This window comes from Cydia splendana, chromosome 1 (assembly GCF_910591565.1).
Source record: "Cydia splendana chromosome 1, ilCydSple1.2, whole genome shotgun sequence".
Classification (NCBI taxonomy): Eukaryota; Metazoa; Arthropoda; class Insecta; order Lepidoptera; family Tortricidae; genus Cydia; species Cydia splendana.
In genome coordinates this window covers 26,575,980-26,589,250 of record NC_085960.1, presented here as the reverse complement: position 1 = coordinate 26,589,250, position 13,271 = coordinate 26,575,980, and positions in this window count along the sequence as shown.

The window sequence follows — 13,271 nt, the reverse complement described above, 5'->3', positions numbered from 1 at the left end:
TTTGTAGGTATAACCTAAATAATGTTATTTTACGTGTTTCATTGTGTATGTTTGTAATAAATTGTCTACGTATTTACAAGATGTGGAATTTTATCTCTTTATAATATAAATGTATAACGCGTTCGATTTACACATGAATATTTTTGTTTTATTCCTCTCAATATTCACCCAACAAGGACAACCATAATAGGAGCATTTCACCAAAAATATCGGTTACGGTTTCTGCCAGTATATTTATTTATATATATTTCTAAAGTGTTAAGATGTTCTACATTTGTACATTTTGTACATTTCATCAAAGTACGTATAATGAATAGAATCAGGCGTTACTTTGCGGACATCCATATTAATTAATATTAACAAAATATTACTTTGCTAATCCACGAAAAGATTTATAACGTGCTAGTCAATCAGTGCTAACCCGTTATACTCACTTGCGTATTTTTTACATGCATTTAATATAATACTTTGGTATTAAAGTATTTATGTATCAGCCGTACCTTTCTCATTAGCCACAAAAGTTGTCGTCCCACAGGAATGCAAGATCTATAATTCCATTAAGAGTTTGCACTTATGCCGTTCAATATTGATGCTAATTTAACTTTAATTACTTCATTACTACGTACATGAAAGATACTATGTACCTGACCCAATTCTAAAGTAGCACCCACGCCAAACTAAATCCATAAAGTTGCCCTCAGTTGCTCAATACGTCGAGTTGTGGAGACATCGATTATTCTGGTTTATTCCTACCCGAATTGAGAATTACCGATGAAGGGTTTTTGCTATCGTCCTCACTCCTTGCATTAAATTTCAGTAGGTGAGTATAACAAACTTTGCACGCAAGATTGATTGTTGATTTAGTTATTTTGAATAATCCTTCTGGAACCTAAGATAAGCTACGTAGCCATATGATACTGCTAAATACTGCATAGCTTAAGTAACTAAGCGAAAATTTAAGTCTTCGCAGCGATTAAAGCAAATCACCAGATCGTGTGAAAGCAAATTTACTTTATACGATAATCGGTGAATGTAATGTAAACGACCATTTATTTTTATTAAGCGATACGTTTCCTCGGCACATAACTTTCGGCCTAATCTTCGACTTCCGACTCTGAGGCCGTAAGCTTCTCCGGTGACGTCACTTCAGTTAAACTCAATAAAGTGCCAAACTAAAGTTGTTCCACCGTATCGTTACAAGTTCGACCCTCGACCCTTGGAGATCGTCCCAGCAGATTCAGTGATATAAACGCTCGTATTTCGTTCGGGATTTGCTCAATAGGATAACCTTGTGGATCAGTCAAGCACGGTCGGGAGCCTAAATTGCCCCCTTTGTTTTTATCCCTGAGCTCGTCTTGGGGAAAATCTTGTTACTGCCAGTGTTATGAACTTGTTTGTATTCACTGCGAACGCCCGGCATGGTCTTCGGATATGGATATTGCTCGCGGCCTGTAGATGAAAGAATGATGTAGAGGCGGTCGGGGCGGATTGCGGTCTGGAAATGGGCAACAGGTGACGGTGACGGGTTTAAAAAGGTTATTTCAAAAAAGTCAGGAAATCCAATATATTATTATTCGGCTTTGCGTTAAGTGAAATTAAAGTTAGGTAGGCATCTTTTTTGTATGACCTTCGAAACACTAAATAGTTATTTACGATACAAGTGCGAAAAATAGGAAATTCGCAAGGAGTGGCGAATTTTAAAACACGACTGAAGGGGGGTTAAAGACGACACGAGTTGCGACTTGCGAATTACCTATTCGCACGTGTTTTACATAAAGCAGTCACAATTTGTATACTCGAGCTATCTACTATACATATAGCCAAGCATAAAAAGTATTTTTATTATGGCAGTTATGACCTATTTCATAAATGATGGTTCTACGGTAGACAATAATTCTATTAACCGTACGTAAGTTTCGAAAATATAATCTACGCTCCCATTATGACCTTTACGCACGTGTTCTGAGAATGTTCATAGTCCAATCCCTATAAATATACCTACCTAACTGTTTCAATGAGCAAACTGTTGCTTTACAGGCAAATTTATCATAATAAAAGTAAGTATCGTAAGACAATATAATAAATAGACTAAAGATTGGAGTTTTAGTCAGGTTAACGTTTATTTTTGTACAGGTACTTGTGCTTCCTTATTTAGGCCTATAAGCTTCCCAGAGGCAAATTGAGCCCATAATATTATCTGCGAATAATTTTATTTTTTCTATGAATTTTGCATTTTCTTTTAGGCTTTTTAATCATCATTCATTTTACGTAGTTCATTTATCCAACATTTAATCGAAAACTATTTATTTTTCGTTTTATCACATGACTGACAAGAGCGTTCTTATTCGAATTTCGATTAAAATAAACCATTGTTTTATGTGGAGAAACGATAGACATACTGTCTTGCTCAATGGAACAACGATATTCATTCATTCTTTTAAAATTATGGCTTCAGCCCATTGGGGCTATTTCGCCAGTGTCAAGGTCGTAGTAGCAGGGTAAAACGATTGAAATTGTACGGTTAGTACAAGACAGTGTACGGTGATTTAGCTCTTGTAAAGCGATAGCGGGCTTTACAAGAAACACGTGGACAACCGGCCGTAGACTCCAAAATGATGGTTAAACGTGCTTCAAGATAAATTCTCCATTCACTGCACACTACCACATTAGTTTACTGTATAATAGGCTATCGATATTACACTTTAAACAATATTAATGAGCAAAAAACGAATCAATTAATCTCGCCGCGTGCCATCAAGATGGCGCTCGAACCGGAAGTCCGGGACAACGATATGTGTGTTGATGTGTTTAGTGTCAAAGGAGATTTTCTGCAGATACCTACCACATAAAGTAAGTCGATTGTGCAAAACAGCTCGACCCTTTTCTGGATTATTCCGTCAAAAAGGCCTGAAGAATGACATTCTCATCGCAGATGAGTCTAGTGAACCAATATTAGTATGATCTTTGATTATGCAACGTGCTTACGGTTCTTGGGGCCACGTCATCACAGATCTGACTGAGTTTAACTCTTTTGCACTTGGTAACCATTGGGAAATGGGAATACAAAGCCTGGCGGGAAAATTACGATGCAGTAAAAAGCGAGACGCCCGCGAGGCTCTTCTCGGCTTGTTTTTACCCGTTTATTATGGGAACCTTGTTATTCGGAAGTTATGGACTTGTTTACATTCGGATTGGGAGCTCCTAGCGAGAACCAACAGGTGAGCAGCGAATACTACGAGGGAAACGTTTGCTCGGAACATAATGGTAAACATACTGCGCTCAAAGTCGGGTTGTATCGAGTTGAAATAATACAAAAGATAATAATACTGCAAAATATAATTAGGCAAGTAACATATTAGAGTTTATTTTTAAGCAAGTTTCAAAGATTTAGACCCGTACCCGTACCCGTGACTAAGTACCAATATCCTGACAAAAAATCGTAGTATTAAATGTATATCTTCAAATATTTTGGTAGGGTAACCTTTTGAAATCAAGCTTTGGAAATCACTGTTAGGTTAATATTAGTTAAGAAATCAAAAGCTATTTAAAGTTGCCTTGATGAACAGAATATAAATTATGTTGTTCCTAACGAAAATAGGTAAGCTCCGTGGCTGAAATTTGAGGAGGATAAATTCGCCCAACTTCGTTATTATATATAGTTATATCTGTTCTTGTAAACGAAAATAAATAGGTACCGAATAATAGGTTTCTGTCTATGTTTACATAAACATATCGAGAGACTCGTTTCAAAACAATAGGAATATTTATGACTTTTATCAGGCATATTGCAAATTCCAAAATACGATGATCCCATAATAGGTATGCCAGCAGTTTAATCCTACAATGGAAAACTTTTTCTTTTTATTCTTTTGTATCATGCTCCCAGGTCAATTCAATTGTATAATTTATTATTACAATATCGTATTAATATTACAATAGGTACCTAAGGACATTACTAACTATTCTATATTTATATTACATTATTTTACATTCATTATTAAAATTAAGTAAGTATGTACCTACATAAATTATTATAAATTCAGTCGTATTAAGTCAATGTACATATTATATGACTATTGTTAACCTAATGTATTTACTTACACCGTTTATTAAAATGTAACTGGCGTCGGGTGTAATGTAAGGGTACCTACCTATGTATGTTATTTTTGCAAGGTGTAGTACCTACAAGGGAAAAATATTGAAATAATAGGTAGTACATTTCGATGCTAGGGCGGAAAGTATGTCATTACTTCACGAGTGAAGAATGGTATTTCCGCACGTGTATCGAACGACGTTTTTTAATACATGTTGCGAAAAAATAAGAAAAACAACAAGGTCAACAAGTAAGGAATTCTAAACTTACTTCTTTTTAGATTTTTCAGGCAAAGCACTCTCATTTGCAATTGCAGCCTTCTCACAAATGTCTGGCGGTGTTAAATCAATTTCAAACTCGTGAATCAGAGAGTCATTTTATAAGGACCTTTTTGAAAACTTAAGATTGGAAAACAAAGTCGTTGTAAGTTCGATCTTTCGCAGTGAAATTTTATGACATTATGAAGAGGTGTTTTTTTTTTCTAGCTTTTATTCGACTATTGAAGAAAGATTTTTTTTTCCAAATGCTTGTTCTATAAGACATAAACAATTGTAAATATAAAACATTATATTATTATTACCTAAGTATCGTTATTTACGATTATTTGTGTATCGTATATTTATAAAAACAATATCGAATGTTGCCTTTGGAAACTTAAAAAATGCTTGCAGTAAGAAAAACGCCTCTTCTTTGACTGACGTTTAGGCAGCTATTCCGTTCCATTCAGACAACTTATTAAGAACGGTTTTCAATATTCAATATTAAAAAATAAACGTGTTATAATGATGAAAAGGTAAGTAATAACATATGAAATATGTATATTTTTCATATTTTTACATTAACAGTAGGTTTTTATATTGATTACGACGCTTAAAGGAAACTAATATTAACACTCATCAATAAGTAGTCGTGAATTGGAACAAGTATAAATTTAAAAAAATTGGAAAAGTGAAAAGCACTTGTTCGCGAAAACCAACATTCCGCACGCTAAACAGCTACCTACGTTAAGTAGCACTTTTTGAGCAACTATATTAAAAAAGTTTTTAGATCACATGTTATAAAAATGTATGCATTTAATCAGTTACGTACCTACCGTTTCTTTTTAGGGTTCCGTACCCAAAGGGTAAAAACGGGACCCTACTACTAAAAATCCGCTGTCCGTCTGTCTGTCACCAGGCTGTATCTCATGAACCGTGATAGATAGACAGTAGAAATTTTCTTACATGATGTATTTCTGTTGCCGCTATAACAACAAACACTAAAAAGTACAGAACCCTCGGAGTCTGACTCGCGCATGTCCGGTTTTTATTAAAATGTATTAATTGTTGAAAATGGCTTGATGGTTAGTTTCACGATTCTTAGGAGGATGAAGTTGCGAGCAGAAATATACTAGCAATAGCATCGTTCGCAGACGTTTCTGCTTGTTAAAAATTAAAATTAGGTCGAAAATGTCCTTATAATATTTATTTATTCGTTATTTACTGTAGAATATATTTGTGGTATTCATAAAATATTCAAAGTGCCGTGACGGCGGCCATTTCGGGCTCACTCTCTGCTTCCGTGATAGCGTTCGCGTGTATTTCGGAGATTTATTATCAGATAAGCCAAGGATAAGGCAGATTTGGACTAGCAACACTTAAAATTGACCAGTTTAAGGTAATTTGAATACGAAGTTGCCTAATGGTGGCGGTATCACTATGACGCAGTATGCTTTGCACCTACTGACTAAATTGGATTACCTAAAATAACATTATGTACTTAAACTTATAAGTACTAAACTGATTGAAACCAACCAACTGAGCATAGGCTCAGCAAATTTATTGTTACTTATTGACATAGACGAACCCGACTATGTATGTTACAGAATGATACTCTCTCTTTCTATCTCTCTCACACATACACACACCCATACACACACAATTATAATAAAAAGTAAGATTGCACAAACGCTTTCTGTAGAAGGTCATCAGGTTTCTCCATACAGCACATCATTCAACAGTTAGTTTGATTTTTCCATTCTGCCTAAGTATTATAATTTAAAAAATAACAAAAAACATAAATACCTTTATTCATACAACAACTAAATACTAATCATTAATTCTATTGTAACCCGTATTATTACCCTGAGTACAATGGGACTGTTCAGTCGAACAGAATTACTTCGTTCACTAATTACGCTGCAGTGAAATGTGGCTTTGATGTCACTACAAACAAGTAGGTATACCTACAGCGATCGCGGTGAAATGTGTTGGTAGCAGTGTTGGCCGAAAGTTAATCCAAATTGAAAATGCTGGCCATTAACCATTATAAATTGAACCGTAATCTGTAATCGTCCGTTACGGTTTAAGGTTCAATTTATAATGGTTAATGGCCAACATTTTCAATTCGCATTAACTTTCGGCCAACACTGGTTGGTAGCGTCATTAATACGTTCAGTTCTTCAGTTGTAAGTCAACTTAGGAGCACAATTACATATTATGAATGGAACGTGTTTTTAACAGTATAATATAGGTACTTAATTACCTAGTTTTCTCCAAGACGTTTATTACTTTAACATGTTATGGGTCAAACAGATCACTGTGTTATGTCTTTCCTGTAGACATACACAAGAGTTAAGGGCTATAAAGGTTAATTTTCTTATTTAACCCTTATCCACGTGAAAAGGTCCTCCTTTTATTTAGAGAACTATGATAAAATCATTGCTTACACGCCCACAAGCTGTTAACTATTGCCCACAGGAGAGAAAACTAGCGTGTTATCGCGAACAGCACATTTTTCTCTCCTGTGGGCTATAGTTAACAGCTTGTGGGCGTGTAAGCAATGATTTTATCATAGTTCTCTAAATAAAAGGAGGACCTTTTCACGTGGATAAGGGTTAAATAAGAAAATTAACCTTTATAGCCCTTAACTCTTGTGTATGTCTACAGGAAAGACATAACACAGTGATCTGTTTGACCCTTATACACGTCGCCAAAGCCGATCAAATTATATAATATGATTAACAGTCACGATATACACTCATTTATTGTTCATAGAAAGTAGCAAAAAATATTAATGTACATATTACAAATCCCAATACCTAAATCAATATACGATATTTGCATACCTGTAGAAGTGAGCCCATGTCAAACCTTATTACGTTACCTACATACTTATACAAAAGTTACAAATCAGTCTCCACCTTTAAACGCCATAACAGCGGGAAAGGTTACACCTACCACCAGTACGGTTACCATCAGTTTGTCACTGACATAAACGCCGTCGAGAACGTAATTTACTTTCTATACATCTCGCTCGCACTCGCATATTAGTGCAAACGGGATGTATAGAAAGTAAATTACGTTCTCGACGGCGTTTATGTCAGTGACAAACTGATGGTAACCGTACAGTTTGTCACTGACATATTCGCTAGCGTGTGCGTAACTTACTTTCTATGCATCTCGCTCGTACTCGCATATTACCTAGGCAGTCGTGGTGTAAGGCTACTTGTGCGAGGGTTAGCACACATTGTAACCGTATAGATTTTTCGTTCGAAATATAGGTACTTATATTTATATTTATATTTACTTGGTACTGAAAAATTCATAAAAAGTATAATCTCTGTGTATGTTGATATAGGTTTTGCATGTAAGTAATAAGATGCTCCCGCGTCGTCGGGTGTAATACGCGGTACAGCTCGAGGGCACAGTTTCCAGCCGAGGCAAAAGGATGATAGAATACATAAAGGGAAGCTTGCAGAAATTAGTCACTTCCTTTCGTAGACATTTACGAGTACATATATTATTCATTCATTATACTCGTATAGATACCAGACAGCGGAAAGGACAATAAAAAGGGTTATGATTTTTGCAGTTTTCGTAGCTAGTTTATATTTGTGTGCTTTGTTCATGTACCTGACATCGAACTGCAAAAGTGCATATATGTGCCTACTTTATGAATGAATTCCATTCATAGTCGGTAGGTATACCTAGGTACTCTTTTGCAGCTCGCTGTATCTGCATGAAATCTTGTAACTTGGTGGAATAATTAGGAGTTTCAAAGTGACTTCCGTTTGTAATATCTACTAGTTACAAGTTACAAGCTTTAACGGGCTCGAGGCCCTATTCTCCTCTAGTTAGCGGGAGTGCCAAAGTTTAAGTTGGTAAGCGAACCAGTCGTACATAATAAGATAAGTATCCTAATCCCACACAGCTCTAACTAGTCAAAAAATAATTTATAATACCTACATATTTCTTGTAGTCATTATGACTTCAATTATACAGAATATGCCCTTCTCAGACTAGCTCTATATTTATTTGTATATCAACGGCGGTTAACATGTAGCATGTTTAAAATTTATTTGTTTACGTTATTACATGTCCGTCTTTGGGTCACAAACTTACATATGTGTAGCAAATTTCAATTTAATTGGTCCAGTAGTTTCGGAGGAAATAGGCTGTGACAGACGGGCAGACAGACCAACGTAAATGCACGAGTGATCATAAAATAATAATTAAGGACGTTTTTTGCCTTTTGAGGTACGGAACCCTAAAAAGACCTCGCATACCTACTCAAGGTAAATAAGAAACAGCTATTCTCAAACTTACCTGCGGGCTTAGCAAGGTTGTACGACAAGGTAGTTATCACGCAATAGGTGTGGATAAAACGGCCGTTATCGTCGGTTTTATCATCCATACTATGGTTGCAGACGATATATGGAGTTATCCACATTTGACAGCGGTAGATGATAGAAGACAATTTGCATAACATGGTCGTTGGATAAGATGTGGATAATTTGACAGATTGTCCCATTTTGACAGTTCAACTTAGTTAATTTTAACTACGTGCTTCTTAGATGACGATAAGCCTTGTCGTGAAAGCAAAAGTAGTGAATAATCATATTTTAAGGTATAAATTACAGGTAAATATCAGTTTTTCTATGATTATATTGAGAGTTATTAGTTACAATGTTCCGCTGTATATAATATTGTCAATATTTTCTTCGCAGGGAAGTCAAATTTTATTATTCCTACTCGCGGCTGCTGTTGAAGAAAAATATCGTAAACAGCTTTAAGAAACACTTGCAGCCCATTTGATATGACGGACGAAGAGTTTCGGCATATTTACAGAGTGCGTAAGGAGTGTGCAGTGCATTTACTTATGTGCCGAATTTAACGCCGAGCTTCAAAACGGTGATGGGTTACCTACCAAAACATCTCAAAGGTAAAGCTATAAAATTGCAGTGTTTCTTATAAAGTTAATATGTATTCTATGCATAGACCCTATTATATTTGAAATCATTGATTCTATGTAAAACAGACGTCTTAATGACAATGCTACTAAACTCTTCAATACTAGGTACCGGCCTCATTATTATATGTAAAAGTTAGTATGTTAAGATATCTGTTGTACAATCTCTTACTTATGCTACTAACCTACTAACAGAGGTTACTTAAGCTACTATTTACTTCAACATTCATATCCTAACCTCCAGGGGGAAAATCTACTTGACAAAATTAGATTTACAGTACCGGTCAATAACATATCACCTTTGTGTGTTTTTGTATGAACTTGTAGTAGGTTAGTTTGTAGATTTCATATTTTACTAGTCATTTTATATAAATATGCATGTTTTTCCAGAGATGAGACCTAGCTAGATTGATTTTTCGCCCCCGAAAACCCCCATATAGCAAATTTCATCGAAATCGTTGGAGCCGTTTCCGATATCCCCGAAATATATATACATATAAATAAATAAATATACAAGAATTGCTCGTTTAAAGGTATAAGATATTATGAATACTGAAATACTGTGAACTACAATAAGAGACTCAGCATATTACTAAAAAAGCTCTTTAAAAATAATGAAGTTGACCATACATTAAAACAAAAAACCTCTATGAAAAAATCATTACATAGACCAATTTTTCTCATCGCTGGACAAGGAATACTACTAAACTACCTAAAGCTGTGGAAGTCACTCACAAATATAAAAAAAAGTTATACCGTAAAAGCATGGAGGTGATATATTATTGGCCGGTACTGTAATTAGGTACTTATTTGTTTTAGGTTCTAACAGTATACACCACACCAGCAGCACACCTACACCAGCAGCAGCAGCAGCAGCTGCTGGTGTGTAACAGTTACACCTGCTAGCTGATGGCAATTAACTACCAACGTGGGACTAGTCAAGATCATGGCTTGTCCATTGGAGCACTACTGACTGGATTGGCCACATTACTGTAAGCCTGAACCTCGAGCAGTTTGTAGATGCTGTAAACAGAAGGTAAGTTCTTTTGAGCACTGAATTAAGTATTAGACATAAAAAACTGTGACTTTCCACAAGGACTGTCTTAGTAACTTTTCCTTTTTTGAATAAGTATGAGTGCGGCTGTATTATGCATTGAGATATGTACCTACCCATTGTTTGATAGTTATGTATGATAAGTAGTTATCTCTGGGATATATAATCTGGGAATGCAATACTTATTAGGTTTAACTAAGGCACCTAGTTCTAATGTGCTGCCTTGTTTAATGGATATTATTCCTGGCGATTGTTTAGTATATATCTTGAGTGCACTAGACTGCACTCATGTAAAATACTTACTCCATCGCTGCCACATGAACCTACTTTTACTTATTTCCTTCTTTTTCTTCCAGAAAACTTCTCGTGGATCAAGGGAAAAATTAGAGAAGACGCTCCTAAAAAACTTCCTAAGCATGCAAGCATGCACAAAACCGGCTCTTAATAAGCTTAATAAATACATATTTCGCCTATTACTATGTTTTACTATCACACAAATACCTACCTAATTTACCTATATTTCTATACAAGTAGAGACTAGTAAACATTCAAGACGGATAATCTTCACACAGAACACCATTCCCGGGCATGCTTCAATGTAGGTGTCACTTATTCTTATTTTTCATTTTAGCCTTATGCGTACAAAATTTGTGATATTATAGCTTCTAAATGTAAAATCCGACTCATATGCAGTATAGTACAATGAAAGCATAGGTAATAAAAACATTTTAGGCACGTTCTTACTTAAGAGGAAAGGGAGATGGCCGCTTCCGCTTCTCCATACAAACGTAGTCCTCATTTTCCTCTCTGGATATTGACATTATGGAAAATATTTTTACATAATTTAATGTATATTAACCATATAGCTATGCCCCTACGTTCGAATTTTTGATTATTGTAAAAATTAGGAGCGGAAGACAGATTACATACAAATTTTTAAATGCTTCTAACTCTTATAATAATTAAAAATTAAAAAAATAGAACAACCGTAGGGGCATGGCTTTAGTTGATGTTGATATGATATACAACAAATTGTATCAAAATATTTAATGTTATTATCCAGAGAGAAAAATGTGGACTACGTTTGTATGAAAAGACGCGTCTTAAGGACGCGTCTAGTGAGTCTGGCGGTGAAAAGGTCAAATAAGAATATTCCTAAATGCTCTATTATGCTAATAAGTCTACTTTAGTGACTATAACTGCGGTCAGACTCAATACGCCAATAACTAATGTTGAATATTAAAAACTATGTTAAATTCCATTTAGGTAGATACAAGAATGACAATTCTCGTCACTTGTGGTGTTGTCAAGTCTTTTTTGTTTACTAAACTCTATAGATAAGTTAACAATTTCGGCTCTGTGCTAGAGAGAATATTATAAATGGGTAAATAAAACAACTATTGCCAAAAAATTAAACAAAGTTTATTTACACATTAAATGTAGGTGTACAAACAAATCATTGGCTGCCGTACCCGGTGTGAAAGTGCCCATCATGCCAGCAGCTTTATCGCTGGATTACTATGAAGTATGAACAGCTTTTGTACCAGGAACGTCATATGGCGCCCGGGGCAGGCACCAAATTTGCGCCTCCCCCCCCCCTCTCCGAAACGAAATGGGACCAACCCCTAAGTCGCGAAAAAAAATTTGGCTGTTTCATACATTTTGGCTGGTCCAATTTCTATGGGAGGGTAAACTATTTTTTTTGCGATTTCGAGGTTGGTCCCGTAGCAAAAGTTACTCAGTATAATCCCAAAACCTCCCTGGCAACGGGAATGTAGTTATTTTTTAGCCATCCTGTATAGTGTATAGGAAGCCTCAGTAGTCCACATATCGATGAATGTCGTCGATAGACAACATGTCACAGATATGCAGCAGCAGCTATTGAAGCAGGTTCCGTCAACTACGGCTCATATGCGCCTGCCGGACAAAGGGCTAGCGATCCACTTGCATAATAGGCAGTCTATTGGACAGTCCATAAGATGGTAACTTCGACAGGAGACCCCTAACGTAAGACGCGCTAACACTGGACACAACTCTGAAGCACTTGGCCCGCTCGCCTTATAAAACGAAAGCATAGCAACTCCCGCCGAATATCCCTCTGCTTGATAGAAGTTTCTGGCATAGAGTATTCACACTACGGGATGGTGGGCGGTAGGGCGCTACCGTCGTCTTTCAAGGTCGAGTTCGATGCAAAAAGAGTTCCTAAAAGATCGTCTTTCTCTTTTGCGCTGTGGGCCAGATTACCATCCGCATTTCACACTTCACAGTGGTGGTAAATACGACTGACAAAAGTTTCCCTGCTGCCTCAGTTTCGCCACTGAGCGGGGGCCCTTACCATTCTGTCTGATTCGACGGCCTAACTTACGTTGTAAAACGCTTAATGATAATACTAATGAACTGAAAAGGTTGTTTGTTGTTTTATTTGTGGATAGGTATGACACATATATATATTTTTGGAATGGTCTTCTCACTAGCTTTTATTTGATATCCATATTATTGTAGTATTGCTATTTCATAACTGCTCATCTATAAGTTTCGTTTCCAATATAAATAGAATGCTTAACGGCGCAGAAAAGATCAACATTCCTCTCAGACCTCCAACAAAAAGGGGCCAAACTGAAAACCAGCGCTGGACGCCAGTCTAGCACATGCTGAGCTTGGTACCCACGGCCAACATGTCTTGCTAAGTGTAATTACCTATGTATAGAGTAGACAATAAGTTAGTACTTAACCTAGAATAACTTAGTACATACTTATCATAGAATTTATATGTAGGTATATGGTTTGTATTCCTAATATTTTTTCTACCATCAACTTATCATGTTTTGGCAATGGAGCATTCCATGCAATTGTCTACCGTTTGTCCCGTAGAAATGCAGATTTTCTGGAGATTTG